Below are 16,043 nucleotides of genomic sequence, written 5' to 3'. Positions count from 1 at the left end.
ACATTTTGGCCGTATGAAAGCGTAGATACCCTCGTTATTCTAAAGACTGAGGGTATAATTAGGCCCACTGTTTATTATATCTACCCACAAACGCCTAAACATCCAAACGCTTAAGTCTTCCAAAACTTCTTTGGTCACACATTTGGGTTCACCGCGCCTGTTACTGATAGTTTTTTTCTGTCGGTAAAGCTGACGGGTGACGTAGGGGATGAAAGATACCAAGGAACGGTCCTGACCGGCTTTAACATGGTAAAGTCCAGGATTTATCTTTGTCCCTCTCTCATCTCAAGTGGACACTGACCTCCCCGTGGTGTCACCTGGGGAGCTGCCTTTAACACCCGTTAAAGGTAGTGAGCTAACATGTGCCGCGCGTTCACCCATAAGAACGTTAAAAACTTGGGTTTGGGCGTCGGGCTAGTAACCTGTCGTCGGCCTGTCGTCTGATCTATTCAACATCCTCCTGGAAAAGGTCATGCGAGACGCGAAGGTCAAAAGAAGTGGAACGATATACACGAACAGCCATATGTTACTGGTTTATGCCGACGACATTGACATCATGGGTCGATCGGTAAAGGAAGTAACTGACACCTTTGCAAATGTCGAAAGAGAATCTGCTAAAGTTGGTCTGGCAGTAAACGGCAAAAAAACCAAGTTGATGGTATCGACGCGTAATATTTCCACAAACCCCGCACCATTTGTGAATGTTGGTACCTACAATTTTGAGGTAGTAAAGGACTTCGTCTACCTCGGCACCGCCATAAACACAACAAATAACATCAGTTGTGAAATACGAAGAAGAATAGTGTTGGCTAACAGATGCTACTTTGGGCTGAGTAAGCATTTTAGGAATAAAGCCACCTCTCGTCAAACAAAGGTAACACTTTACAAAACACTGTATTCGAGAGAAAAATTCTTTGAAAGATCTACGGGCCAATCTGTGTTGACGGCGAATATCGGCGTCGTATGAACAACGAGCTGTACCAACTATACAATGACATCAATGTTGTTGAACAAATCGAGATACAACGATTGCGATGGCTAGGCCATGTTATAAGAATGAGTGATGATGAACCCGCTAAAAAGGCGTATAAATACGGGCCGCATGGAGGTTCTCGCAGATCTGGAAGGCCAAAGCTTCGTTGGAGCGAACAAGTAAAACGAGATATCAGTAAGCTACATATCCCAGATTGGGAAAATACAGCAGCAAACAGAGAGGATTGGAGATTTTTTCTTAGTTCGGCTTATGGAACAAATGTTCTGTAAAAGGCCAGCTAAGTAAGTAAGTAAAGCTGACGGATACTATATGCATAATTTTATTTTTTATTTTTATTTATTTTTTGAAGCTACCGATCGAGTCGTACATTTGACATCTGTAATAATTTGTCCAAACTTAGTTAAAGTTCGATGATGGTACATATCGTTCCAGTCCTTGATCCGGTCATATTTTTGCATATGTTAGTATTACTTCCAGGCATATATCGGGTTCCTGGTATATCGTTCCATTCCTTCGATTAGCTCCCAAAAAAATTCGGAAAAAAGTGAAGTTTAAGAGCTACTCTCGGATAGTTTTAAAAAATTTTCAGCAGATTGTCCTTGTGGCCTCTTATACCACGGTACAATTTTTTTTGGGGCCAAATCCATACTTCCTGAGATAATGGCCTAAAAGCTCCAAGAAACCCTGACGGCGCCAACTAAAATGGCAAATCCGCAAGATAACTACCGCAGGGAGTTTCTGATTGGTGTAAACTTTGGACATCGTATTATTTCATCTATGAGGTTGGAATATCGACTATATCGGTCCCGTCCTTTGGGAAAAGTACAATTAAACAGCTCATTTTGGATCGTTTTGATTTTTTCTCTAAAAAGCTATGCTTGCGTGCCCTGTTACGACTGCGCAATTTGCCATACTTCCTGAGATAATGGCCCAAAATCTACAAAAAAAAGCCTGCCGGTACCACGTAAGACAACCCTGGAAGGGAGAAACCGATTTGGTCCAAACGTTGTGCATCGTATTATTTCTTACAGCCTCGAATTATGTCCGAATATCGACAACACCTTTTTCGGATATAATTGTTATTGAAGAATTCCATTTGTAATTCGAATCATTCTACACCTTTTTCATATGAAATTCAAAACATTCCAGTTGCAATTCGTAAAATTTCATTTGTAATTCGATTATTCTATTTGTAATTTGTTGCCTTTTATTTGTAATTCGAGAATTCCATTTGTTATTCGAATTATTCTTTTTGTAATTCGAAGTATTCTATTTGTAATTCGAAGTATTCTATTTGTAATTCGAAGTATTCTATATGTAATTCGATGTATTCAATTTGTAATTCGAATTATTTCATTTGTAATGTAATTCGAATTATTTTATTTGTAATTCGAATTGTTTTATTTGTAATTCGATTATTCCATTTGTAATTCGAAACAATTCAATTGTTATTGAAGAATTCCATTTGTAATTCGAATCATTGTACACATTTTTCATATGAAATTCGAAACATTCCAATTCGTAAAATTTCATTTGTAATTCGATTATTCTATTTGCAATTTATAGCATTTTATTGTAATTGGAGAATTCCATTTGTAATTCGAATTATTCTCTTTGTAATTCGAAGTATTTTATTTGTTATTCGAAGTATTCTATTTGTAATGTAATTCGAATTATTTTATTTGTAATTCGAATTGTTTTATTTGTAATTCGAATTTTTCATTTGTAATTCGAATTATTCCAGTTGAAATTACAAACAGATTATTCGTATTACGAATGGAATAATTCGATTTACAAATGGAATAATTCGAATTACAAATAAAACAACTCGAATTACAAATAAAATAACACGAATTACAAATAGAATAATTCGAATTACAAATAGAATAATTATAATTTCAAATGGCATTATTCAAATTACAAATGGAATAATTCGAATTTCAAATCGAATAATTCGAATTAGTTACAACTGAAAAAGTTGTATATGTAATTCTAATTATTCCATTTGTAATTCGAATTATTCCATTTAAAATACGAATTATTCCACTTGTAATTCGAATATTCCATTTGTAATTCGAATTATTTTATTTATAATTCGGATTATTCTATTTGTAATTCGAATTATTCCATTTGTAATACGAGTTATTTCATTTGCAATTCGAATTGTTTTATTTGTAATTCGAAACAAAAAAATTGTACAATTTTGATTCCATTGGTTTTTTATTTGCTTTTCCAAAATGCAGATAAAATGTTTCGAATTACAAATAAAACAATTCGAGTTACAAATAAAATAATTGGAACTATAAATATTCCATTTATAGTTTATATATAGTTTTTAGAATTATAAATAGAATAATTCGAATTACAAATGAAATAATTAGAATTTTAAATAGAATAATTCGAATTTCAAATTAAATAATTCGAATTACAAATGAAATAATCCAAATTGCAAATGGTTTAATTCGAATTACAAATGGAATAATTCGAATTACAATTGAAAAGTTCTGAATTACAAATCGAATTCTCGACTTACAAATAAAATGTTACGAATTACAAATGGAATTCTCGGAGTATAACTAAAATGATTCGAATTACATCTGAAAAAGGTGTACATCAAACCACTATTTCGGGTGCCTCCCACACAAAGTTTAGAAAGAGTGCAGTATGAGGACTAGTCTGGTATAGTTTTTAAATTTGTGGCAACATGTTTTGCATGCGGCCCTAGATAAAATGGTGAAATTTTTTTGGGGACTCAACTCAAACTAAAAAATAAACCCTATAGACATCAGAAGAATTGTGTTTGCTTCTTTTCTTTAGGCCCGAGGCTGAGGGTATAGCTCTGTTGCACAGTTGACTGATACTTTATTTGTTTACTTATTTTTTTTAATTTATTTTATCAATTTTTTAACATAAACTTGAACAGTCAATTTCTGGCTTGGCGGCACTTTATTACACAATTGAAAAATAGAATCTAAAAAAATAATACCTACTTCAGAATTGACTGGTCTTATGTATTCAACTTGAACATTTTTATTGGATATATGTTTTTCATTTTAAATTACATTTCCTGTGAAAATCTCTTAGTTGTTGAGTGGAAAAGTTCATAAGAATTTCCACTACAACAAATATTGTCTTGGAGCAATAAAACAAATCTGGTGTACCACCAACAGCAACACCAAAAATGTAAATTCCCTGAATCTCGGTTAAAGTTCCTTGAAATGCAAAATTGGAACAAATTCTAAGGCAGCTTACAAACACTCTTACACACGAGCAGCACATACGACGAGTACACCAATACAAGTCGAAAGCATAAAAATATTTCACTAAACCAAATTTCCATGAACATTCCCTCTAAAAAAACAGAAACCAAAGGAACCGGAAAGCTAACATGAATACACCGCACACCAACACACACAGCCAAGCACACTGACATTGCCATAGAAAACAATTGTTTAACACACATACTCACGCAATTGGGGAAAGCGCGGGAGAACAAATGCAGATTTGCAAATGAGAAAAGAAAAATACAACACCCCGAAGCCACAAGGCAAAAAAAAGTTGCACGCAAATTTTAATTATACCGAGGAACACGCACACTCACACACATGCATACGATTTCATTCAGAATTCACTCACACGCACTTTGATAACTATTTGGAATAATATAAAAAAGTTTTTGTTTTGTGATTTGATTTTCTTGTAGTTGTTGTTTTAAGACATTATGCCACCACTATAGTGATGGTGGTGTCACAAATAGAGTGTGGGGATCCAAGTATTACGAAATAACCTCCGGTAACACATGCACATGTTTCGCTTAAAACTATCGTTGCAGGGGGGGGGGGGGGGGCGACGTCTTATGAATTATTTAGTTGTTTTTTTTTTTTGTTCTCTACACTTTTAATATTCATTTAATTTTTTTGTTCTAGAGCACGTTTTTTATTTCTCTCTTAATTTTTTATTTGCTTTATATTTACCTTTACAACACTGAGCTACAAATAATTTGGCAATTATTAATTAATCGCTAACAAAAAAACTCTGGCACGCAAACACCGCTGATGATTTAACGATAATTGTTGGTGGCACAGAACGCGTTTTTAGAAAGAATCACACAACGTTTTCGCTGATGACAGCAACGAACGAGAACGACAATGACAACGACAGCAAACGGAGCAAAAAGGGGGGAAGTATAATTTTCAAACGTTTCGTTTGTTTTTAATTTCAATTTGAATTAAAATTATAATTTACTTTTTTTCTCGTTAGCTTTTTCGCACAATTCCTTTACACCAAAAACGATTTTACAAACAGACGGCGACGTTTGGATGGTTTGACTTTGTGTTTTATTTTCTTCTTTTTGTTTCTTTTTTGTTTTCAATTTTTTTTCACTTGTTTTTTTCTAGTAGCAACGCACCCGTGGATATTTCAAGTTGTGTTGCAATCTCAACGACAGTAGAACAACGACTCAATTCTATTAAAATTTAACAGCGCTGTCGCCACAACAAACTAGGTGTTCGGGCTCTGTTTTGTAATTGCTGCTGTTGTTGTTGTTCTTGTTTCGGCAACGTTTTAGTGGCGTTGACGGCTGTAGCTGTCTGCGTCGGCCTGCACTAATTTCCGAGAGTTGTTTGTTGGCCCCCCACATGAAAAACTGAAAAACTCAAATGGGAAAAATGTGCGCGTTTGTGTGTAGTAAAAGCTGTGTTGTGTTGTTGGGAGAATAGTTGGTCTTTTTTATTTTGTTCTCAGAGTTACCAGATGAAATTTTCATAAAGTACCAAATATTTGGATGCAAGAAAAAAAATGGGAAAAATATGTTTATTTTTTTGTCGATGGAGGTTAGTTTTCGTTCTTAAGCGACATTGTTCTCGTCCTGGTGTATGTTCAATAGAAGCAGAGATATCCACCATTAAAATAAAATTCCACAAATTGGAAATTAGGATAGATGGTGGTAGTGCAATTGGGACCAACTTAAATCTCAGAAGGTCTTCTTTAATACGAGGGCTACTGTATAAGTGTCCGGCCTAATAATGAAAACCCGAATATTTATTATCTACAAGTATAAAAGTATCTGTCGGCATGAATTGAAACTTTCATCTATGGACTGATCGAATGTATTTAGGGTCTTTTCAGAATTTTGTAGCCCTTTTTGGACATTTGAACTTGCCGACAAAAATGTGGATTAGGATTAAAGTTCAAAAGGAATGAACGGACGTAGTCCATTATGGAAGTGGACCTTATTTTTCGATAGGTATCGCGCCCACTAGTCATTTCAGTTGGTCATCGTATAACTTTTGGACAGGTATGCCAGGAAGCATGTACTCGTACATAGAAGATCGCATGGGCTCGTACACAGAATATCGCTGTAAACAGGACCACAATGAAAAGCATCGGTATACATTTCCAAAGGATCTTCGAACAGAGCCTAAACTGCACTTAGACAAAAATGTTGAACTTTTGTGGGGGTGCACAGAGGGGAAACATAGGCCTACAGTTGCTCAAAACTCAAAATATGAAAATAGTTTTTTTATGACTCTGACTCTTTTCTACATTTGCTATAACCGTCCGCAACTTTGTAGGATTAACCAATCCAATGCAGCAGTCGACTGAACTCAGACATATTGAAAACAAAAAGTACATGTTCGAATACTATGAAATTAGGTGAACATTAAAGTGATAATATTTTCGCAAAAATTTATATTTTTCAAAATTGATTGTTTCGTATAGTCCCCAAACAAGATGGGCTTTTAAAAATTTCAGAATGGTTTTGCATGTTTATTCTTTAATAATGGTGATACAAATCCTTTTTCATGCATATTTTTTATGATAATTTTTAAGATAATTAAAATTTCAATATTGAAAATTGCATATTTGCGCCATTCCGAAAAAATCTATATTTCTCAACTTAGCCTCAAAATATGAAAATTTCAAACCAAGATATTTTTTCAAAATGTAGAATGATTTTGGTTTCAGCGTTCGCCAGGACTGCTTATTTTATTTGTTCTCTGGCGTATTGACCATAAAAACGAAGTTTTTATATATGTCTACCTTCGAAAAAGCTTAGTTGCTGTGATAATTTATAAGGATAGGAAATTGAGAGTAATAATCTACTTACAATAATTCAAAAAATATGAAAATTAAAAAGCATGTTATTCGCGAATCAATTAAAATCAGTCGATGAGCATTCGCTTTTGGATACAGCGAATCAATCTCTTTCAATATTTTTGCATATTTCGATGTTTCACTCAGCGGCCAAAGTGTGCCGTCAGTTTCCAATGCAAAAAAAACTAAATGTGGGTAAAAGTCGCGCAATGTGCATACATTTTATTTTTGGTAAAATACCCATATTATTCGCGTATCTCGGTAATTTATGACATGCACAAAGGAAGGTAGAAATTTTCAAAGAAAATCGCGGCTTAGTACGCGGATATATATATTTTTGCAAATTTCCCTACTTTCATTAGAATCGTCGCGTAAAAAATATACGTTGGGACTACAAATAAATCTGAACTGATTTGGACCAAATTAAACACACTTTGACATCGGCTAAGTTTGGATGCTCTCCGCTTCTATCAATCGTATATAGCGCTTTTTGTGTCTGACTTACGTAAACTCGGATGCCAATATATATGGGAGCTGTATCTAAATCTGGACCAATTCTGACTATTTTCTGTAGTGTTACTCGTTAGGCCGTAAATATAATGTGTGCCAAATTTTACGTCAATCGGATTACAAATGAGCTTGTTAGGAGTTTTAATCAACTTTTAACATACATTTCCCCTCTGTGGGGTGGTACCCTAAAGAGAGAACCATTTTGAAGTTAAACTAAATTTGGACAATGGAAAGGGTGATCCAACTAGAGGTACTTTTTTCATTAGCCTGTTTTTGACTGATCACATGTGAGTCGTACCATGGTATCATGTTATTTTTGTTTAGTATTGTTTGGCATTTATCGTGGAAAGGCTTACGATAAAACAATGTTTGCAAATCGTTCAACTTTATTGCGAAAATTTGCTTTCTTTGAGGTCAAATTTTGTTCAGCGCAGAGGCCCATTTCTGACTTAATGGTTGTGTAAACAAGGAGAGTAGCCGCACCTAGGTTAACAGCTACCTAAAGAGATTCAAGAAGTGTCACTTCATCCAGAAAAAACAACGGTTTCGTGTGGTTAGTCCGCTGGTAGAACCCCATCCCCAAATATGTTTTCAAAAATGATGTCGATGAGAACGTGACCTTCAATGGTGACCATGATAGCCGAATTTTTTATGCTTAAAAATGAAGCTCGTGATCTCGACTACATTTTGGTTCCAATAAGACAACGCTTCTTCCCCACATGACATCAATCAATTGATTTATTAATGTGGGGAATGTGGACCGGGGTATTGCCTATCGAACTGAAGCTAAATTTGGACAAAATATGACGAAGGCCAAATAATGGACCGAATCGGTGGATCAGTTTGAGATTTATCGTATTCTCCAGCCACAACATACATATGGTGTCATAGAGGTTTTTACACCTTCATGGTATTTTCTCAAGTAGTATGGACTTACCCCTGAAAAAACTTTTACCGTCGTCAGTTTGGACAAAATCTTACGAAGGCCAAAATTTAGACCGAATCGGCAGATCAGTTCGAGAGTTATCTTGCCCACCAACCACTACACACGGTGTCATAGGGTTTTTTTACATCCTTCAGGCAGTTTTCTCAGGATGTATAGACTTGCCCCAGATGACATTTGTACCGTATGGGGGCGGTGAATACAAGTTGTTACAACAAAAATCAAAGTGATTCGAGATCAGATTCTAAACTGAACTTTTCCTAAATTTTTGGCGGAAATTTAGTATTTAGTCTTCGTTAGGGGTACAAACCTTTCCTTTGTTTTTTGTCGGTACCTTCCGATTTTCTATATTTTGAAGGTTATGGCCTCAATATCACACTGAAAATTCGTATTTCGTCCTCTTTGGGAGCATTAAACATTTCCCAAAACTTTGTTGCCATAGGTTCATGTTTTGATATAGCCCCCATAGAACCGTAACTACAGATTTGCGGAATTTTCAAGGTTTTAGCTTCTTCGTTAGGGGTACAAACTTTTCCTTTGTTATTTGTCGGTACCTTCCGATTTTCTGTATATCACACTAAAAATTCGTATTTCGTCCTCTTTGGGAGCATTAAACATTTCCCAAAAAGTTGTTGCCATATGTCCATGTTTTGATATAGACCCCATAGAACCGTAACTACAGATTTTCGGAATTTTCAAGGTTTTAGTTTCATTATAACACCGACATGGCTGAAATTTAGTATTTAGTCTTCGTAGGGAGCATTAAACTTTCCCTAGAAATTTGTCGCTATAGTTCCACGTCTTAATATAGCCCGCATAGAATGGTACCTTCCGATATTTCGCAGCCTGTGGAATCAATATCCCAGCGAAATAGCTCAAATTTAAACCTAGAAATTTGTCGCTATAGTTTCACGTTTTGATATTGCCCCCTCAGAAAAATATCTCTTGATTTGTTTATCACACAGAAATGGCTTAAATTTCTTATTTAGTCTTCGTGGGTATCAATAAAGTTTCACCAAGAAATTTGTTTGCTATATTTCCACGTTTTGACATAACCTCCATAGAGCCGCATCCCCCGATATTAGGTATTTTCTTGGTTTTAGCCTCATTATCACACCGAAATGGCTGAAATTTCCGTCTAAAGTCCACGTTTTGATATTGCCACCAGTATGGTGTTGCCCGATTATTGATGTTTTCAGTGTCACGCAGACAATCTTCGGTTGGGGCAATAATCAATCCTACAGAGAATAGTGCCCACAATTTGATATAGCCCACATTAAACGATACCGCCCTATTATTTTTGTATTTGCGAATACAAAAGTTTTAATCGGAAAATTTTGAATACACGGCAATGTGGTCGAGGAGCGTAGTACTCCCATAAACTAAAGCAAACTAATTATTCCATTTTGCTTCAATGCAACTCGTGGAGGAGGTTATACAAATTTCGTCCCGGCCGAACTTAACGCCTTTTCTACTTGTTTTCTTTATACGCGGGAATAAAATGAAATCATTGGATGCCAAGTCGGGGCATTATGGCGGATGACTTATAAATTCCAAGTTTTGGCCAGTTAAAAAGGCGTTGATTTGAGCCGATGTGTCTGAGCCGGCATTTCCGTGGTGCATAAAACGTTCGCTTTTTGATTTTGTCCGAGAACTTCAAGCAAACTGATTACGGAGTATCACACAGAATCCTACGTAGCTCAAGTGAAACATTCGCCCCATTACCAATTTTTCCGAAGAAACAGGCGATCATCTGATTCGAAGTAATTCCACCACGAACAACTTTTGCTGGATTTTGCTCGTCTTCGAAGATCCACCCGATAGATTGCAGTTTCGGTTTCAAACGCATATTTCCATGTTTCGTCACCTGTGACGATCTGACGTATTTTACGGCGATCGCATTCTTGCTATATTTCTTTACACCAATCGACACGAGCCTTTTTTGAGCGATTGTCAAATTGTGCAGGATCCAACGAGAACAAACGTTGTTTAAGGCCAGGTGTTCATGCCATTCTGAATGTATATTGGTGGAAGAAATGCCCAAGGATGTCTCAATCTCACGGTTTGTCACATGAAATTATCTTACATTATCAGTTCACGCACGGCATCAATGTTTCCTGGCACAACGGATGTTTTTGGACGAACTTCCTGACGCCGGCCACGATTGAATTGATTAAACCAGAATGCTGAGTATGTGTATGCTAAAAAATGACAAACTTTCCAATGAAAATGTTAAATCCAAACAAATTAAAAATGGTATGGATTAGCGGTATCTCCTACTCCAACCTACTTTGCATCATAAAGGTGCGATTTTTTTATTTTATTGTCAGGCTGGATTGAGTATACCTCATAGAAACGGAAATAGCCACATAAGAATAAAACGTTTACTTTTCATCTTCAAACGTGACCCTTTCTCCACGAAGGTGCTCAATTGTTTCAGTCTAGTCTAGACCCGCCACATAATCATTTAAGTCTCCTGCAATATGTTAACTGTCCTGCTGAATATATGGAGTAGAAGTAAGAGAGAAACGCAATCCCATGAACACAAAACAGTCTGTGTTATTTACGTAGTCATAAAAGGGACGCAGTGAGACTGCCGGCCAGATTGACTTCGATGCTATACAAATAGGTAAGTCTTGCCAAATGTTTACGGTTTTCTCAGAGTTGGGAAGGAAGCAAAGTGGTGGCTCATCTTGCAAGTTCATCAACTGTTTCATTTCCCATTAGTGACTATGTATAAGCTATCAGGATAGGCTATGCCAACTCACACCTATCAGGGATTATTACCTCAGCTGTGTCAAAGTTCATGATTGGCGAAATTTAGTCTGTTTCGCCCTCCGTGTCTTTAGTCCAATCTGACTACTTATTCGCTGTAGAACGATTGCATGCTCAAGCCGTAAAACAACGTCACTTATTAAGCTCCCTGAGCTTCACGGCGCATCGTGATGGTTGATACTGAATTGAATATCCGGGGTTTGTATATATCATTCAATGCTGCATGAAGGTGTTTGTACTGCTCCAGTAGTGAGAACTAACGCAGCTCATTGTACAGTAGCTAACTTAGGCAGGTTTGAAGTATTACTTAGGGCCAGCCACCAGACGAGGCGGCTATAGGTCAAGGTAGGGCAGATCACTGTCCTATACAGCCAGTGTATTACATGCGGTCTGAGACCACAGCTTTTACCTATGGAGTTTTTACAGAAATAAAGTGCGCTTCTGAGTATTTATCTTCCATCTTAGCAGATGGTCAGGCACCACTCCCTTATCGTTCGTAGAGATATTTGATAGCACACCATCCAGTGTTGGCGGCACAAAGTCCGTTGATGTTTTGGGTCTTTTACAATATGGTCAACAATTGTGGATTTGGAGGCCTCTTGTATCCAAGTATAGTTTTAACGGCTGTTTGCATGGAGTGAGCAATAATTTGCCACTGTGCTGATAAGTTTCGGAACGATAAGTGCTTTCTTTAAGTAATTGGACCAGTCGAGTGGAAAATGCTGCGGCTATCTGTTGTGCTTGCAGCTTTCTGATGTCAGATGTCTTCTTGTGAAGACTGAATTTCCCGACTGTTGGGTCAATGATACTCTCCTTTTCAATTTTAGCATTAAAATCGCCCAGAAAACTTTTAATATCCTGATCACGACACCGGTCATTCTAAGCGCTCCTAAAATATGTATATGTATGTTTGGTCTGCTAGTCATTGTTTTCGATGGGGGCATGTGCATGTGAACGACCTAATTCACTATCTAGTTCAATGGACACCGGTCGCTTGTATGAACAAACTGTTTATACTTAATATCACACGTTAGTTTGTATGTCGTTACTCATACGTTTCATACGAACTAGGACAGCGAACTAGGTTGTTCGATTACCCAACTCTAATGTGCATAGATGTGACCGAAGTTGAAGAATTTAGCATTTATCCGAATTGCAGCAATTCATTCATGCACCTATTGAAACTGAAGACGATATGTATTAAGCTCCACAACATAATTCCTGATTGGCCTTTAGGTGTTGTTGTGATGTCTTTACCAATCCATTGAACTTCCTTTGTGGCGGTGATATCGGTCTTAGCCAGTGCGTAACCAGTTCTATAAAAAGTTCGACATTCCAGCTGAAGATTCGCAGATTATGGTCTTTAAAGGTCCTTATACTATGTTTTTTGTGGGTTACTAACCCGACGTCCAAACCAAATTTGTATTCTTCTTATGGGAAAACGCGTGGCCAAACATGTCACCGCCTTTAACGAGTGTTAAAGTCAGTTCCCCAGTGTCCACTAGAGAATAGAGGGACCAAGATAAGTCCTGGGCTTGGCTATGTCAGGATCGTTGTTTGGTATCTTGCATCCCCTACGTCACTAAATCCTGATTTTGACGTATTTTCATATTTCACTTAATGCACTTATCGGAGCCATTTTGCCGCAGCCATTAGGTTCACGAAAGTTGTAGAATGGACTAGAAGCAGTAGACGTTTTTGTCGTCCAAAAATTCCATATGCAACATTTCTGACCTTTTGTGTGGCGAAACAATGGCAACGCTGCCGGGAAAAACATGTGCACCAGGTTGGGAGTAGTTTTCATGGTGTCATGACCATCGTACAGACACCGAAAGAGAGCAAAAGAACCAGAATTATATTGTCTCTCATTCAATTTGGGGAAATTTTCTAAAGAGATTAAACCACATTTTCCATTCTCTCCCAAGAGAATTATAATTTCGTCACAGATTTACCAAAGAGACATAGAGAATAGAATAGCCACTCAGTCAAACAGCCAGAGCCAGCCATATGGCACATTTAAGTGACAACAACTAGACGACGGACGACAAGAAACGCACATGAGAAAAGCCCAACAAAAACGACGACACTCACACAGAAAAAAAGAAACGTGGAAAATTGTTTAGTACCCACTAAGTCGTTGTTGGTGTTGTTGGTTGATTTTACAACAAGAACATCGGTAGCAAAACAACAATAAAACAAACACAAGCACACACACGAGTTAATACATTTACTAAAAGATACATAAAATGGAAAAATATCACCCATAAAAAACAAAAATCCAAACACATGGGACACTGACAACAGCGATTAATAACAACAAGACTAAGAAAAATAAGACTAAGAAAAAAACTCATGCAGAGTTGCCATTTGATTACCAAAACTACAACAACAACAATTGTTATTAGATCATACCTATAGTCATCACCATCAGCGTGCTAATGAAAATGAGGCAAAAGTGGGTAAATAACGTTGTTGTGCAACAGTAGTGGATGTTTTTCAACTTTTAAATTATCCGATGTTTGTGTGCACTCACTTCACCTCACTCATCACCCATCTGGGTCACACGTGTTTGTAATGCATCGAAATTTAACTAACAGGTTCTCACATTAATTCATAGCTACTACCTATTGTTTCTTAAAACCGTCTCCATCGCGTAGATCATGATTATATTTTATGTTTGCATGGGCTCGGATATCTACTGAAGTTGAAGAAGTAATATCGGAATGTCATAATGAAAGGGATCGACAATATCTCTCGCGAGCACATAACATATCCTACTCAACTGTCAACTTAAACAAACAAAAGAATTAAAGAAGTATCAGTCGGCTTTGCAGACTAATTCATTTATTGAAAATATCGACTTGAATACCGGCTGCGCAATCGAAATGTTTTTCTCCCAATAATTATGTTTGGGGGTTTTCAGTTTTTGTGGCCCCTTTTGGACGTATGAACTTGCCGACAAAAATATATGTATTTGGTACCTGAAGGAATACATCGGCATAGTCCATTTTGGAAGTGGATCGATCGATATCGCCCCTCCAGTCATTTCAGTTGGTCAACGTTTGACTTAGATGTTTAGGAACATTAGGTCTGTAAGCGTGGACTTGCCCACGAAAAACATAATATCGCTGTAAGCAGGGCCACAGGGAGTAAAATCGGTGTACATTTCGAGAGGATCATCTAACAGACCCTAAAATTACAATGTGCAAATTATTGGTCCTTATTCGGTTAACGCCTTTGAGAGTTATCGTGCGCACCATGTTAGCGAAAAGTTTTGAACTTTTGTGAGGGGAGGTACCTGAAGGAGTGGACCGTTATGGCTCATCTTCGAACTAAAACTAAGTTTGGACAAAATATTAGGATAGCCAAATAGTAGACCGAATCGTGCACTCTAGCCACTATACATGGTGCCATAGGGGTTTTTTACACCTTCGGGTCATTTTCTCAGGAAGTTTGGACTTGCCCCTAAAAAAACTTGTACCGTCGTAGTGGAGTCAGCGAATACAAGTTGTTACAAAATTAAAACGATTCGAGAGCAGGTCTTAAACAGCACTTTTTCGAAATTTTGTGTAGGAGGTACCTCCGAACATTTATGAAATTTTGTTGGTGAAGTACCAAATTTTTGACCAAATCTGTTCATCCGCTCGAGAGTTATCGTGCGCTGCAGCCAGACAGACGCACCGACTAAATCGACTCAGAATTACCTGAAACAGATTTCGTCCTAAAAAACTTGAGGTCTAAAACCATTATTTTGATGAGGCACCTTTTTGGTTGTATCAAAGTGTATATACCCTCTTTATCCTAAAGGCTGATGCGGATATGACGTGTAATGCTGTTGTGGTGCTGTGCATTTTCCGGAATGCATGCTGATGTTGGTCAAATGGGAAACTGCTGCTCATCATGGGGAGGAGTAGTGCCTCTAGGATCTTTGCAACTGGCGAAAAGAGGGAAATCGACCTGTACGATTCACATCTGCTGGTATCCTTGCATGGCTTGTAGTGAGACCACCACGCCAACATTCCCGTCTTTTGGTACAATATGGGTGGCTAACGAGTTCATCCTGTTGATTAAGAATTACCATTGTTGTTCCGTGTGGACCCAACGCTTTGAATGATTTCGCGTTTCGGATGGCATCTGTAACATCGCTCATCTTAAATTGTGGTGGTAACTCTTCGGCTCTTATACGGCATAGCACACTCCTCTTCGCCCTGTCGGGGTGCTTTATAAATTACGGAGCAGTTACTGTCATGCCGTTGAAAGTAATAGCCGTTCTATTATTCTTATTTGCCGGATTCGAAAGTGATTTAACCGATCTCAACAATTACATACCATAACCTCACATATCAGTCGAGGACTGAATCAGTAGTGCGATTCTCTAACGAATTTTGTGTGTTACCGACAAAAATCGTTAAAATTAAATGCTGATATTTGAAATAATTCTTATTCAACCATTACGTTTCACGGGTGGCTAATGGGTGGTCGAAGGCTAAGATTGGAAACTAGCATTTATACCACAAATCATTCGAAAATTGTATATGCGAATTAATTGTCAGTTATTTAATTCCAATCTCTTCCTGTAGCTCGACTTGGCTGGTAACCCCATAGCCGTCGCTCATCTACTAAATTAACATTCTAATATGCCTGATGACACTGTGACACAAAATGGAACTCAAAGTCTGGGGGGTGGAAAATTTCTTTTGAATGTGAAAGCCCTTGATGAGTATA

The 16,043-nt window shown here is 37.3% G+C and overlaps 1 protein-coding gene across 12 annotated transcripts in view; it reads right to left on the bottom strand.

Moving 5' to 3' along the window:
* Nucleotides 1-16,043, bottom strand: part of bol (boule homolog, RNA binding protein) — a 335,751-nt gene that overhangs the window by 208,128 nt on the left and 111,580 nt on the right. For 2 of the 12 annotated variants that reach the window (XR_012412648.1, XM_073984026.1), the window contains exon 1: nt 5,240-5,459. The exons of 7 other annotated variants lie outside the window; for them this stretch is intronic. The gene's annotated coding sequence lies outside the window, so the exon portion shown is untranslated. Of the gene's footprint in view, nt 1-4,968; nt 5,637-16,043 lie in introns of those variants that run through there. 3 more of the 12 variants (XM_073984020.1, XM_073984013.1, XM_073984011.1) reach the window with 3 other exon arrangements.

Source organism: Musca autumnalis, unplaced genomic scaffold, assembly GCF_047663935.1.
Source record: "Musca autumnalis isolate F117 unplaced genomic scaffold, ASM4766393v1 scaffold_4, whole genome shotgun sequence".
In the NCBI taxonomy this organism is placed as follows: Eukaryota; Metazoa; Arthropoda; class Insecta; order Diptera; family Muscidae; genus Musca; species Musca autumnalis.
Note: the sequence above shows the minus strand (reverse complement) of the source record. Positions and strands in the feature narration are given on the sequence as shown.